A 14,595-nucleotide genomic window follows, 5' to 3' on the forward strand; every position below is an offset into this window, starting at 1 on the left:
TGCAATCAACAGGGGAGCAGCGGGAGGAAGAGAAACAGCACAAACAACAGGAAAAAGGAGCACACCTGAGAAACAAACAGATTGACATTTCTTAAGAGAGAATAAACAATGGCAGGTTATCCGTGTTATCCGCTGCTTGCCATTTTTCACCCCCACCTTCGTCGATTTCTTCTGGAAAGTGGGCCAGTGTTGCTCTTTTGTGTGTGTGCGTGTGTGTTGTGGAGACTTTTGTGGAGGTAAAACTCCTGCTTCGACTGATTTGGTGCCGTTTGTTATGGATTGTCAAGTCACTGGCCTCCATTTATATCGCTCTTTTTAACACAGTTATATTTACGCTACAATAAATTTCACAAAGACACTTCTCTCCCCCCACACCTCACACACACTTCTTTGTTTTTTATTTTAGTCGCAGAATGAGAATTTTCCTTGACTGTTGCTTAATAAACCGCAGTGTGTCAGAATCAACAAACAAATACCAGAAAACATCACTTATTCTGTGATATGAGCTGCGAGATTTCATCCGAGCTGGTGTTTTGCTTTTTTTTTTTTTTTTTTTTTTTTTCTGTCATGCCAGTAAATGCACGACCGCAAAGTCGGCATTTGTGTGAGATAATGGCCGGACTGATTGTAACCACAGAGTGGAGTGTGAAGAAGAACAATGAGCTATTATGATGATGATAAATAATGTGGACTCGTTTGGACGTTCATTTAGACGTACGCGGTTTGCTCTGCTAATTGGAAGCAACGGTAAATCAGGAATGTTAACGTTAGCTAGTTTTGAGTGATTGAAGGACAAAGAGAGTGAGATGGATTCCTGTTTGTTGAAGAACAAAATGCTCGCTCTTGATTTTAAGGTGCAATCCTACACTCAAACATTGACATTTGTTCAAACTACTTATTTAAAATCAGCTGAAGCAACACAATTCTTGAGGTTTTTTTTGGGACAAGTTGATTGTTTTATGTTCAATCGAGTTACATTTTTAAAAACTAGCAAGTTAACTCAATTTAAAATAATAATAATAATAATTGTCACAGCACAAATCAATTGTGTGGAGCATTTTTGACAGTGTACTCTCAGAAAATGACGTTTGCTGTTTGTTCAAACTACTTAGCTAAAATGAGCTGAAACAACACAACTCTTGAGGTTTTTGGGGACAACTTCATTGTTTTGTTCAATCTACTTAAATTTGTAAAAAAATAAACTAACAAGTTAATTTCTTCATGATGTCTCAAGACAATTCGATTGTGTGGAACCCAGCATTTCTGACAGTGTATTAATCATTTACTATGAATTTCGTCTCAATAATGTGCTAGTTTGCTGCTTATTAATAGTTTTTAAGATAGTTTTAAGGGTTTAGATATTAGGTAGGGTTAGAGATATAAAATAGGACGTTAATGTTAGCTAGTTTTGAGTGATTGAAGGACAAAAAAATGATTGATTTCTGTTTGCTGAAGAAAAAAATGCTCTCTCTTGATTTTAAGGTGCAATCGTACACTTAAAAACTGACATTTGTTCAAACTACTTAGTTAAAATGAGCTGAAACAACACAATTATTGAGTTTTTTTTGGGACAACTTAATTTTTTAAGTTGAATCGACTTAAATTTGTAAAAACGAGCAAGTTAGCATAATTCATTCATGTTGTTGCAGCACAAATCAGTTGTGTGGATACCAGCATTTTTTGACAGTGTACTCTCAAAAAATGACGTTTGCTGTTTGTACAAACTATTTAGCTAAAATGAGCTGAAACAACACAACTCTTGAGGTTTTTGGGGACAACTTCATTGTTTTATGTTCAATCTACTTAAATTTGTAAAAAAAACAAAAAAACTAATAAGTTAACATAATTTCTTCATGATGTATCAAGACAAATCGATTGTGTGGAACCCAGCATTTCTGACAGTGTATTAATCATTTACTATGAATTTTGCCTCAACAATCTGCTAGTTTGCTGCTTATTAATAGTTTTTAAGATAGTTTTTGGGTTTAGATATTAGGTAGGGTTAGAGATGTAAAATAGGACGTTAATGTTAGCTAGTTTAAGTGATTGAAGGACAAAAAAAAATGATTGATTTCTGTTTGCTGAAGAAAAAAATGTTCGCTCTTGATTTTAAGGTGCAATCGTACACTCAAAAACTGACATTTGTTCAAACTACTTAGTTAAAATGAGCTAAAACAACACAATTATTGAGTTTTTTTGGGACAACTTAATTGTTTTATGTTAAATCAACTCAAATTTGTAAAAACGAGCAAGGTTAGAGATGTTGAATAAGACCGCAAAGTCGGCATTTGTGTGAGATAATGGCTGGACTGATTGTAACCACAGAGTGGAGTGTGAAGAAGAACAATGAGCTATTATGATGATGATAAATAATGTGGACTCGTTTGGACGTTCATTTAGACGTACGCGGTTTGCTCTACTAATTGTAAGCAACGGTAAATCAGGAACTTTAACGTTACCTAGTTTTGAGTGATTGAAGGTCAAAGAGAGTGAAATGGATTCCTGTTTGTTGAGGAACAAAATGCTCACTCTTGATTTTAAGGTGGAATCCTACACTCAAACATTGACATTTGTTCAAACTACTTATTTAAAATGAGCTGAAACAACACAACTCTTGAGGTTTTTGGGGACAACTTGATTGTTTTATGCTCAATCTACTTAAATTTGTAAAAAAATAAACTAATATGTTAACTGAATTTCTTCATGATGTCTCAAGACAAATCAATTGTGTGGAACCCAGCATTTTTGATAGTGTATTAATCATTTACTATGAATTTCGTCTCAATAATCTGCTAATTTGCTGCATATTAATAGTTTTTAAGATAGTTTTTGGGTTTAGATATTAGGTAGGGTTAGAGATGTAAAATAAGACGTTAATGTTAGCTAGTTTAAGTGATTGAAGGACAAAGCAAATGATTGATTTCTGTTTGCTGAAGAACAAAATGCTCACTCTTGATTTTAAGGTGCAATCCTACACTCAAAAACTGACATTTGTTCAAACTACTTAGTTAAAATGAGCTGAAACAACACAATTATTGAGTTTTTTTGGGACAACTTAATTGTTTTATGTTGAATCAACTCAAATTTGTAAAAACGAGCAAGTTAACATAATTCATTCATGTTGTTGCAGCACAAATCAGTTGTGTGGATCCCAGCATTTTTGACAGTGTACTCTCAAAAAATAACGTTTGCTGTTTGTACAAACTATTTAGCTAAAATGAGCTGAAACAACACAACTCTTGAGGTTTTTGGGGACAACTTGATTGTTTTATGTTCAGTGTACTTAAATTTGTAAAAAAAAAATAATAATAAGTTAACCTAATTTCTTCATGATGTCTCAAGACAAATCAATTGTGTGGAACCCAGCATTTTTGATAGTGTATTAATCATTTACTATGAATTTCGTCTCAATAACCTGCTAATTTGCTGCATATTAATAGTTATTAAGGTAGTTTTTGGGTTTAGATATTAGGTAGGGTTAGAGATGTTGAATAAGACCGCAAAGTCTGCATTTGTGTGAGATAATGGCCGGACTGATTGTAACCACAGAGTGGAGTGTGAAGAAGAACAATGAGCTATTATGATGATGATAAATAATGTGGACTCGTTTGGACGTTCATTTAGACGTACGCGGTTTGCTCTGCTTATTGGAAGCAACGGTAAATCAGGAATGTAACGTTAGCTAGTTTTGAGTGATTGAAGGACAAAGAGAGTGAGATGGATTCCTGTTTGTTGAGGAACAAAATGCTCGCTCTTGATTTTAAGGTGCAATCCTACACTCAAAGAGCTGAAAACAACACAATTTTTGAGTTTTTTTGGGACAACTTGATTGTTTTATGTTCAGTGGAGTTAAATTTGTAAAAAAACAAACAAACAGGGAGACCACATGGGAAAGCTAGGTTGCTGTCAGATGTGGTCTTAGTGAGACCAGCAGGGGGCGCTCAACCTGCAGTCTGTGTGGGTCCTAATGCCCCAGTATAGTGACGGAGACTCTATACTGCTCAGTGAGCACTGTCTTTTGGATGAGACGTTAAACCGAGGTCCTGACTCTCTGTGGTTAAAAATCCCAAGATGTCCTTCGAAAAAGAGTAGGGGTGAAACCCTGGCATCCTGGCCAAATTTGCCCACTGGCCTCTGTCCATCATGGCCTCCTAACCATCCCATATCATAATTGGCTTCATCACTCTGTCTCCTCTCCACCAATTAGCTTGTGTGTGTGTGTGTGTGTGGTCTGGCGCGATATGGCTGCTGTCACGTCATCCAGGTGGATGCTGCACATTGGTGGTGGATGAGGAGATCCCAGCCCCCCCAAAATGTGCAAAGCACTTAGAATGACCTAGAATGAAAAGCGCTATATTAATGTAGGGAATTATTATTATCCTTATTATTTAAGTATAAGGTAGGGTTGGAGATCTAGAATGAGATCATACTTTACTAATATATAGATAATATCTTCATAACAGGTAATAAGCCACTAGTTAATAGTGAGAATTGGCGCTTAAACAGGCTATCATTTATTCATTAACACTTTATATTAAGACATGAGACTATTTTTTAGCGGTCAGAGTGTTTGCTTTACATGCTTTGATTTGCTACTGTTTTGTTGTTATGAAAAAAAAAAATTATTTGTAGACTTGTTACAAAGTGTAATTCTGTTGAACAATGCAGAATAAAAACATTAATAAAGCAAGCAATTGCGTCATATTTTAAATTTCTGTACAGAGAGCTTACGTTTTGATCTATTAATCTCACGAAATAATTTTGTAAGACAGAGTTCATCAAACTTGAATTTAAGAATGCAGCCACTTGTCGCACGAGTTTGCTTTTCCAATCTGTTTCAATGGCATATGTGTGAATGAAAGTCTATGGGGCAAAAAAAGTGCAGTGTGATACCATATTGGGTATGGGTTTGAGTGAATTGAGTAAAGTATTTGCTTCATTCTGTCAAGTTTGGATCTCTTCCAAATTTCTAATGAAAACATGGTCACAATTCATAATACATTTTCATTAGTTTACTTTAGTTACTGAATGTATAAAAATTAACTAAGAATGAGCATGACTTGTAAAACAATCATCACTTGTAACAATCATTAAATTAATAAATCATTTTTATTAATTTAATGCATTATTAAAATCCAAAGTTGTGATTATTAACATTAGTTAATGCACTGTACGTTAAAGGGGACCTATTATGCAAAAATCACTTTTATAAGGTGTTAAAACGGTTGTGTGAATATAACCAGCTTTTAATGATTAAAATGGATTAAATTTATTTATTTGTCTGCAGACACACTTTGATTGACATTCTCCCTTTGTACGTGTCATCATAGGGGAAAGTCCCGCCCATTAGTGACCATCTCTCCCTCATTAGCATAGAACGTTAGTCTTATTTTTGAATCTGCCACTATCCTGACACAGACATATGTAGCTCCGCCCTCTTTTGAGAAGAGCACAATCTCATTTGCATTTAAAGCGCCAGTCACCAAAATGACACAATTAGGATTAAAGCCTAAAAGCTTCACTTTCAAAGAGTTATAAAATATTATTTGTGTGGTATTTTGAGCTGAAACTTTACATATACACTTTAGATACACCAGAGACTTATTTTACATCTTGTAGAAAGGGACATAATAGGTTCCCTTTAATAATAACTAACAATGGATGTCTTTTATTTTCATTAAATAACATTTAACAGAGATGAATAAATGCTGTAATGAATATACTGTGCATTGTTTCTGAATAGATTAGCTAACACTAACTAAAGCCACCTTACTACAGTGTTGTAGCGTAGAAAGTAACAATCGGTCAGAATAACACGTTTTTGTTTGTTGTTATTGAAGATCAGGGTTAGCAAATTGTTTGTTTTTAGTTTATTAGACAAAAATGTAACAGTAATGACTTTCATTAGGTGTCTTGAACACTTTCGGAGTGTTTTGTGGAATCAACCAAGGAATTACTTGCACTCGTTTCTGCAGTTAAGCTGGAATTGGAGACCATATTTTATCATCCAGAAAAATTACACACTTCATCTTTAATGTGCAGAGACAACTGTAAGTAAGCCACTGGAGAACAAGGCACCGCTGGAGATGCAGAAATTCAGGATAGGTTTAAACATATCAAGTGATAGAAAAATGAGAATGATTTAATTTTTTTTCATGTCTACTACTGTACGTGAATTCTTTTTGTAGCATTAAAAGGAAAAGTTCACCCAAAAATTTAAATATGCACATTTGACAGGTGACATTTTTATTAGAAATAAAAAAAATACAAATAATCTGCCAACAGAGCGAGTAAAATAATAAAATAATACAGTTTTTGATTATTTTACATACCCCTATGGCAGATAATTTAACTTGTTTTAATGAAAAACTCACTTCATTTTATTTAATTTTTTTTTTAAGTATTAACATATACACATCATACTTTTGTTAATTGTTACACAGTCAAAAATACAATCATAGACAATTTGTGATGAGAAAGTCATATGAACCACTGCTCATCTCAACTTTTTCTACAAGCAGAGAAACATAGAAAGCGCTCAGTGTTGACACAGCTTCTAAACACCATGTAACACATTATTTATTGACATTACATGTAACGTAAAACTCTAATGTACTTAATTAATAAGAAAAAAAACTACAGTAGTGTCAATAAAACAGCATAAAAACTTTTGTGCATTCTTGAAAAGTCAATTTATGGTTATTAGCCATACACTGTATTTGAAAGAAACTTAGCGTTAATCAGGGTACAGATTTTTACTGTAGCATTTTTACACTTTTTTTTTACTTGTATAATTGTTTTATAACACAGTTATTATATAATTGTTACTTTACAGTGCGCTTGTAAATTTGACAGTAATACTGGCAAATTTTACAGTATTACTGGCCGCTGTTACAGTATTACTGGCAAAATTTACAAGCACAGTAGTTAACAATTACAATTGTAATTTAGTTTTACAGCACAACAGTACTTATTATTTTACAACGCACTTTTAGATTTTACAGTAATACTGGCAATTTTACAGTATTACTGGCAATTTTTACAGTATTACTGGCCACTGTTACAGTATTACTGGCAAAATTTACAAGCGCAGTAGTTAACAATTACAATTGTTATTTAGCTTTACAGCACAACAGTAATTATTATTTTACAGTGCTCTTTTAGATTTTACTGTAATACTGGCTATTTTACAGTAGTACTGGCAATTTTTACAGTATTACTGGCATATTTGTAACATATTTGTAACTATTACAGTGCAAACTAGAGTATATTTGTAATTAAGTTACAGTGTGCTTGTAATTTTACAGTATTACGGGCAATTTTTACAGTATTACTGGTAAAATTTACAAGCACGCTGTAACTCAATTACAAATATACTGTAGTTTTGCAACACAATTGTAATTGTTAATTTACAGTGCACTTTTCATTTTTTACAGTATTACTGGCAATTTTCACAGTATTACCGGCAAAAATTACAAGTGCACTGTACTATAACAAATGCAACTGTACTGCAGATTTACAACACAATTGTAATTGTTAATTTACAGTGCGCTTTTTGCAGTATCACTGGTAATTTTTACAGTATTACTGCCAGTTTTTACATTATTACTGGTAAAATTTACAAGCACACTGTAACTTAACAATTTGAACTATACTGTAGTTTCACAACACAATTGTAATATTAATTTACAGTGCTTTTTTAATTTTTACAGTTTGGAGTATTACTCTCTAAATTCACAAGCACACTGTAAGTTAACAATTGCAACTGTGCTGTAGTTTTACAACAATTGTATTAATTTACAATGCGCTTGTAAATTTTACAGTATTACTGGCAATTTTTACAATATTACTGTCCATTTTTACAGTATCACTGACAAAATTTACCAGCGCACTGTAAGTTAACAATTACAATTGTGCTCTAGTTTTACAACACATTCATTTGTAATTATTTATTCATTTGTAATTTACAGTGCACTTATAAATACTACTGGCAATTTTTACAGTATTACTGGCCATTTTTACTGTATTACTAGCAAATGTTACTGTATTACTGGCACATTTACTGTATTACTGGCACATTTACTGTATTACTGGCAATATTTACTGTATTACTAGCAAATGTTACTGTATTACTGGCACATTTACTGTATTGCTGGCAATTTTTACTGTATTACTAGGCATTTTTACTGTATTACTAGCAAATGTTACTGTATTACTGGCACATTTACTGCATTACTGGCAATTTTTACTGTATTACTGGCCATTTTTACTGTATTACTAGCAAATGTTACTGTATTACTGGCACATTTACTGTATTACTGGCAATTTTTACTCTTACTGGCAATTTTACTGTATTACTGGCAATTTTTACTGTATTACTGGCCGTTTTTTACTGTATTACTAGCAAATGTTACTGTATTACTGGCACATTTACTGTATTACTGGCAATTTTTACTCTATTACTGGCAAATTTACTGTATTACTGGCAATTTGTACTGTATTACTGGCAAATTTACTGTATTTCTGGCAATTTTTACTGTATTACTGGCAATTTTACTGTATTACTAGCAAATGTTACTGTATTACTGGCACATTTACTGTATTACTGGCAATTTTTACTCTATTACTGGCAAATTTACTGTATTACTGGCAATTTGTACTGTATTACTGGCAAATTTACTGTATTTCTGGCAATTTTTACTGTATTACTGGCAATTTTACTGTATTACTAGCAAATGTTACTGTATTACTGGCAAATTTACTGTATTACTGGCAATTTTTACTGTATTACTGGCAAATTTACTGTATTACTGGCATTTTTTACTGTATTACTGGCAAATTTACTGTATTACTGGCAATTTTTTATGTATTACTGGCAATTTTTAATGTATTACTGGCAAAGTTTAGAAGCGTGCCAAGTTAATTACAACTGTGCTGTAGTTTTACAACATATTTGTAATTATTCATTTACAGTGCTCTTGTAATAAAACTAAAATTCTCTGTAATACTGTACATTTTGCAGCAATTATTTACAGTGTATTGTTAACCAGGTTACTGATTTTTACTGTAACATTTTTACAGTTGTTTTACCGGTACATTTCACCCATTATATGTGTACATCTGTGTTCAAACATGCCATTATTATGAACGCATGAATAAATCAGTTTTGCGATTCTTCTTGTCGAGTGCTGAAATCTCTGGTAATTTGCTCTTTCTCGGAGCAGTAGGTGGACCGTTTTTCAATCCTTTAAATGACCAGGAGTCTCAACAGTGGCTCTATAAGCAGTCAATATTTTCCAGTCCCCTGCTGAGGAGCAACTTTGGTTTAAAACCCTCTGATAGATGGTTGAGGGGTTTTTATTCACTCGCTGTACTTCTCCTCCTCAGAGCACCAACTGAACTGAACATGTGCTTCAGACAGGGTGTTGACGGATGGCGACGTGTAGGTGCTAAAACTCCTAAATGAAGTGTGGCGTGACAACTAATTCCTGACGACCAGAGTCACACCTTCCCGATCATTGTAGCGCTCGCAGCTCGTCTTAAAGTTCATCTGCGGATGGTTTGGGATTAATTATTCGCAATCGTTTTCGCAGACTCTGCTGGCAGGTTTGGAAAGGTGTCAAGATGTGATGTTTAGAGACGGTGACCGTTGGATTTGAAGTTTATGGCAGAATTATTAGCCCTCCTGTATACCCCCCCCCATTTCTGTTTACCCATTATTATATAGTATCTACCTACTGCAAAAAAACAACAACAATATAACGCATGTAATAATAATAATAATAATAATAATAATAATAATAATAATAATAATAATAATAATAATAATAAATATTATTAATATACTATTATTTATATTTATTTATTATTATATAAATTGTTGTATAATATCATTTTATATAATCATATAAGGAATATTAAAATCATTAATAATAATATATTAATATCTAATTTATTAATATTAATATATAATAATATATTTATTTCAAAATTTTGAACATCAAAGAATTGAAAAAGCTCTCAGATTTATTATGCTTCTGTCTGATTATGCTTACGTTTTAATTCTTCCACCTTTTCCCTCAGTTCCCTCATCACCATTCTTTTAACATGCTTTTGACACATGACCACTCAAAAGTTGAAAATACATATTATTATAAGTCAAGATAACTTGAATCTGTTTAGTTTAACAACTTAATGTGCTAAAAAGTTGGGATTATTTGTTTAAATATTGAAAGGTGAACAAACGTATTCATAACAAGTTAACTGTACTTAATTTTATTACTGAGAATGGCTATTGCGTTTTACAGTGCTGTATAATTTAATGTTTTAGTTTTTATGTAGATATTTAATTTTTTAATTTTTAAAAATATATTTAAATATTTAATATAATTTTAATGCAAATGTTTTAGTTCTAATAACCCTACTATAGATGCCTAAACACTTATTTCAAAAGATATCTTTGTCTTCAGAAGCCAAGTAATATTTACATATCTTCTTAGAAATCTTAATATATTAAAGATTCATGCATTTTTGCAAAAACAAATATGAAGATTTTATTTTTTCACTTTTTTTGGGGGCTATTTGGCAAATATAAATTTCTTATTTTGGTTATAAACTATACATTTTTGTGTGTTTTTTTTTTTGTCAGTTAGTTTCTAACATAAATGTTGTATATAAGTATATTGATTTAAGAATGTTTAGACAGGAAAATAAAAAAACTATTTTGCAAGAATATCTGCAATTGGAATAACTATTCAAACAATGACAAATCTTATTTTTCTTATTTCAGGTATAAACACTTTATTTTGAGCTTTTGAATTTTTCAGTCATTTTGTATCTAAACAATATATTGTATACGTATCGTCCTGGTTACGTACGTAACCCACGTTCCCCGAATAGGGAACGGAGACGTGTGTCTGTTATTAAACAGACTTTTGGGAGTGCTTTAGACGACCAATCACATCTGAAGATAAGAAAACGGGCCAATGAAATGCCAATTGAATTGGCGGAGCTTAGCTCCACAGCTGAAACTGATGAGCCAATTAGGGCTATATCAGTCGGCTGCTGGAGCCAGCTCATCAGAATTTGCCTGCTGAAGAGCCGATCGCTCAGCTCCCAGCTGGAGACTCAGGTGCTGTGGCAGTGGAGACACACGTCTCCGTTCCCTATTCGGGGAACGTGGGTTACGTACGTAACCAGGACGTTCCCCTTCATATGGGAACTTCAACGTGTGTCTGTTATTAAACAGACTTTTGGGAGACTGTATGGAAAGCGCCACAGCAGCTAAGCCTGTCGCGTCCCTGATGTGTAGTTTGCCAAGCCAAAGCGTGAGCGCACTGACATCACCAAGAGCGCAACCTTCCAACGTCCCCTAGGCCCAACATATTACCATTACATGGGAATAAAAGTTTTAAATCAGGGGTCGTAAGTGTGCTTTTACCTAGCTAATATAGACTAGGGATTTTGGAAATACGACAGTACGTTGGGAAGCGTGCCAGTCCCCGAAGGGGGAGGACGCAGCGGAGACCACCTGCTACCCTAAAAGGGGAGACCTGATGGTAAGGAGACATATGGACTAGCCCTAATGAGGGGGAGTGCTACATATGATAAGCTGGTTAGCGGTTTAGGGAAGACACGGGACCGCCTAATAAGGGGGAACACACCGTGGTAATAATGCATATGACATCACCAAATGGGGATGCACATAGCTGGCACCGATCCTCAATATGCGTGTAGACCTAATGGGCATACCAACCGCACACTGAGCCATGCACTCGACTCCTCCGCTGAGTCGATGCTGGGGGCCTCGGAGGAATTCTCTAGGGTTCGCCTGGGAAGGGAAACTTACTAGTAGAATAGGAAAAAGCGCACGCATCTCCGGTTTAGGGAGCCTGGCGCAGCAAGCGTTTGTGACACCGAGCTTAATTCTCCCCCGATTGATTGGGATTTCCCAATAACCGGGAGAAAACTGCTCCACTCGGAGGTTATAAAACCTCGCAAATGTGTTAGGTGTCGCCCAACCCGCAGCTCTGCAGATATCTGTGAGAGAGGCGCCGCGTGCTAACGCCAATGAGGAAGCGACACCTCTAGTGGAGTGCGCTCTCACGTTAGGAGGGCGCGGCTCGCCCTGGCATTGATAAGCGAGGGCGATGGCATCAACTAACCAGTGGGCCAACCTCTGTTTTGACACGGCACTTCCCTTCTGCCGGCCACCATAACAGATAAAGAGCTGTTCATATGATCTTACATTTTGCGTTCGTTCCACGTAAAGGCGCAAAGCGCGAACGGGACAAAGCAGTGAGTGGGCTGAGCCTGCCTCCTCCGCAGGCAGCGCTTGCAGGTTCACCACCTGATCTATAAATGGGGTGGTAGGAACCTTGGGCACATAGCCAGGTCGGGGTCTCAGGACAACGTGAGAGTAACCCGGCCCGAATTCAAGGCACGATTCGCTGACCGAAAATGCCTCCAGATCCCCAACTCTCTTGAATGGCGCCAATGCGATCAGCAGAGCTGTCATAATGACAGAATACGGAATCGAGTGGCTAAAACAGATCTCTCTGCAGCCACCAGGACTAAAGAGAGATCCAAGAGGGCATGAGAGGGGGGCGGGATGGATTTAATCGCCGCGCGCCTCTGAGGAATCGGATGATTAGATCATGCTTCCCGAGCGTGTTGCCATCCACCGCGTCATGATGAGCGGAGATGCCGCCACGTAAACCTTCAGTGTGGAGGGTGACAGCCTACGCTCCAGCTTATCCTGAAGGAAGGATAACACAATGCTAATCTGGCAAGTTCGGGGGTCTTCTCGGGGAGAAGCGCACCACTCAGAGAATAGACTCCACTTCAGGGCGTAGGCATGCCTCGTAGAGGGTGCTCTAGCCTGAGTGATGGTGTTAAGTACCGCGGGCGGTAAGTCACCAAAGTCCTCCGCGCTCCGTCTATGGACCACACGTGGAGGTTCCAGAGATCTGGGCGTGGGTGCCAGATGGTGCCCCGTCCCTGAGAGAGGAGGTCCTCCCTTAGGGGAATGCGCCAAGGAGGGGCCGCCGCGAGGAGTGTGAGCTCCGAAACCCAGGTCCGGTTGGGCCAGAGGGGCGCAACAAACAAGACCTGCTCCTCGTCCTCCCTGACTTTGCACAAAGTTTGTGCGATTAGGCTCACTGGGGGAAACGCGTATTTGCGCGTGCCCGATGGCCAGCTGTGAGCCAGTGCATCCGTGCCGAGGGGGGCCTCGGTCAGGGAATAAAACAGCTGGCAATGTGCGTTCTCGGTGGAAGCAACAGATCGATCTGGGCTTCCCCAAAGCGCGCCCATATCAGCTGGACCGAATCGGGGTGGAGTCTCCACTCTCCTCGGGACACTAGCTGCCGTGAGAGCGCATCGGCTGCACGGTTGAGCTCGCCCGGGATGTGAATGGCACACAGTGATTTTAGCCGCGTGTGACTCCAAAGGAGCAGACGGCGAGCGAGCTGAGGCATGCGGCGAGAGCGCATACCCTCCATATGGTTGATATAAGCCACCGCCGCCATGCTGTCCGTCCTGACCAGCATGTGTTTCTGCTCCAACACCGGGAAAAAGCGGCGGAGAGCCAGATACACTGCCAACAGCTCCAGGCAGTTAATATGCCAATGCAGGCAGGGTCCGGACCACGAACCCGTGGCTGCATGCTCGTTGCACACGGCCCCCCAGCCCGTGCTGGAGGCATGTGTCATTACGACAACATGCCTGGATACTAGCCCTAGGGGCACTCCGGCCCGTAGAAAAGCCAGATCCGTCCAGGGGCTGAGGGTGCGGAGACACAGCAGAGTGATGTTCACCCGGTGCGTACCCGCGCGCCATGCCCGTCTGGGGACTCGATCGCGAAGCCAACGCTGAAGTGGTCTCATATGAAGCAAACCGAGCGGCGAGACCGCGGCTGCGGATGCCATATGCCCCAGGAGCCTCTGAAACATTTCAGTGGGACCACTATTTTCCTGTGGAGCTCGTTACACAGGAAAGCATTAGCCTGGCGCGCTCCTTGGAGAGGCGCGCAACCATAGCAACCGAATCCAGCTCCAGCCCGAGGTAAGAGATCCTCTGCACAGGGCAAAGTTTGCTCCTCTCTCGGTTGACCTGAAACCCCAACTGGTCGAGGTGCCGAAGCACTTTGACTCTGTGCATAATCAACTGATCGCGAGAGGAGGCTAAAATGAGCCAGTCATCGAGATAGTTGAGTGTGCGGATGCCCGCAAGCCGCAGTGGCGCAGAGCACCCTCCGCGAGCTTGGTGAAAACCCGCGGAGACAGAGAGAGCCCGAAGGGGAGGACTTTGTACTGCCACGCTCGTCCTTCGAACGCAAACCGGAGAAAAGGGCGGTGGCGTGGAAGAATAGAGACATGAAAATACGCGTCCTTCAGGTCTATGGCTGCAGACCAATCTTGTGGACGGACGCTCTGAAGCAAGCGTTTCTGCGTAAGCATTCTGAAAGCATTTAGTGTAAATGACAGTTCAGTCTGCGCAGATCAAGGATTGGTCTTAACCCCCCGCTCTTTTTTGGGCACGATGAAATACGGGCTGTAGAACCCGGACTCCATCTCGGCTGGAGGGACCTGCTCG

At 38.2% G+C, this 14,595-nt stretch overlaps 1 protein-coding gene across 1 annotated transcript in view; it reads left to right on the top strand.

The window, feature by feature from the left end:
- cux2b (cut-like homeobox 2b) overlaps positions 1-14,595 on the top strand; it is a 375,989-nt gene that overhangs the window by 144,186 nt on the left and 217,208 nt on the right. The window lies entirely within an intron of this gene.

Source organism: Danio aesculapii, chromosome 8, assembly GCF_903798145.1.
Source record: "Danio aesculapii chromosome 8, fDanAes4.1, whole genome shotgun sequence".
Classification (NCBI taxonomy): Eukaryota; Metazoa; Chordata; class Actinopteri; order Cypriniformes; family Danionidae; genus Danio; species Danio aesculapii.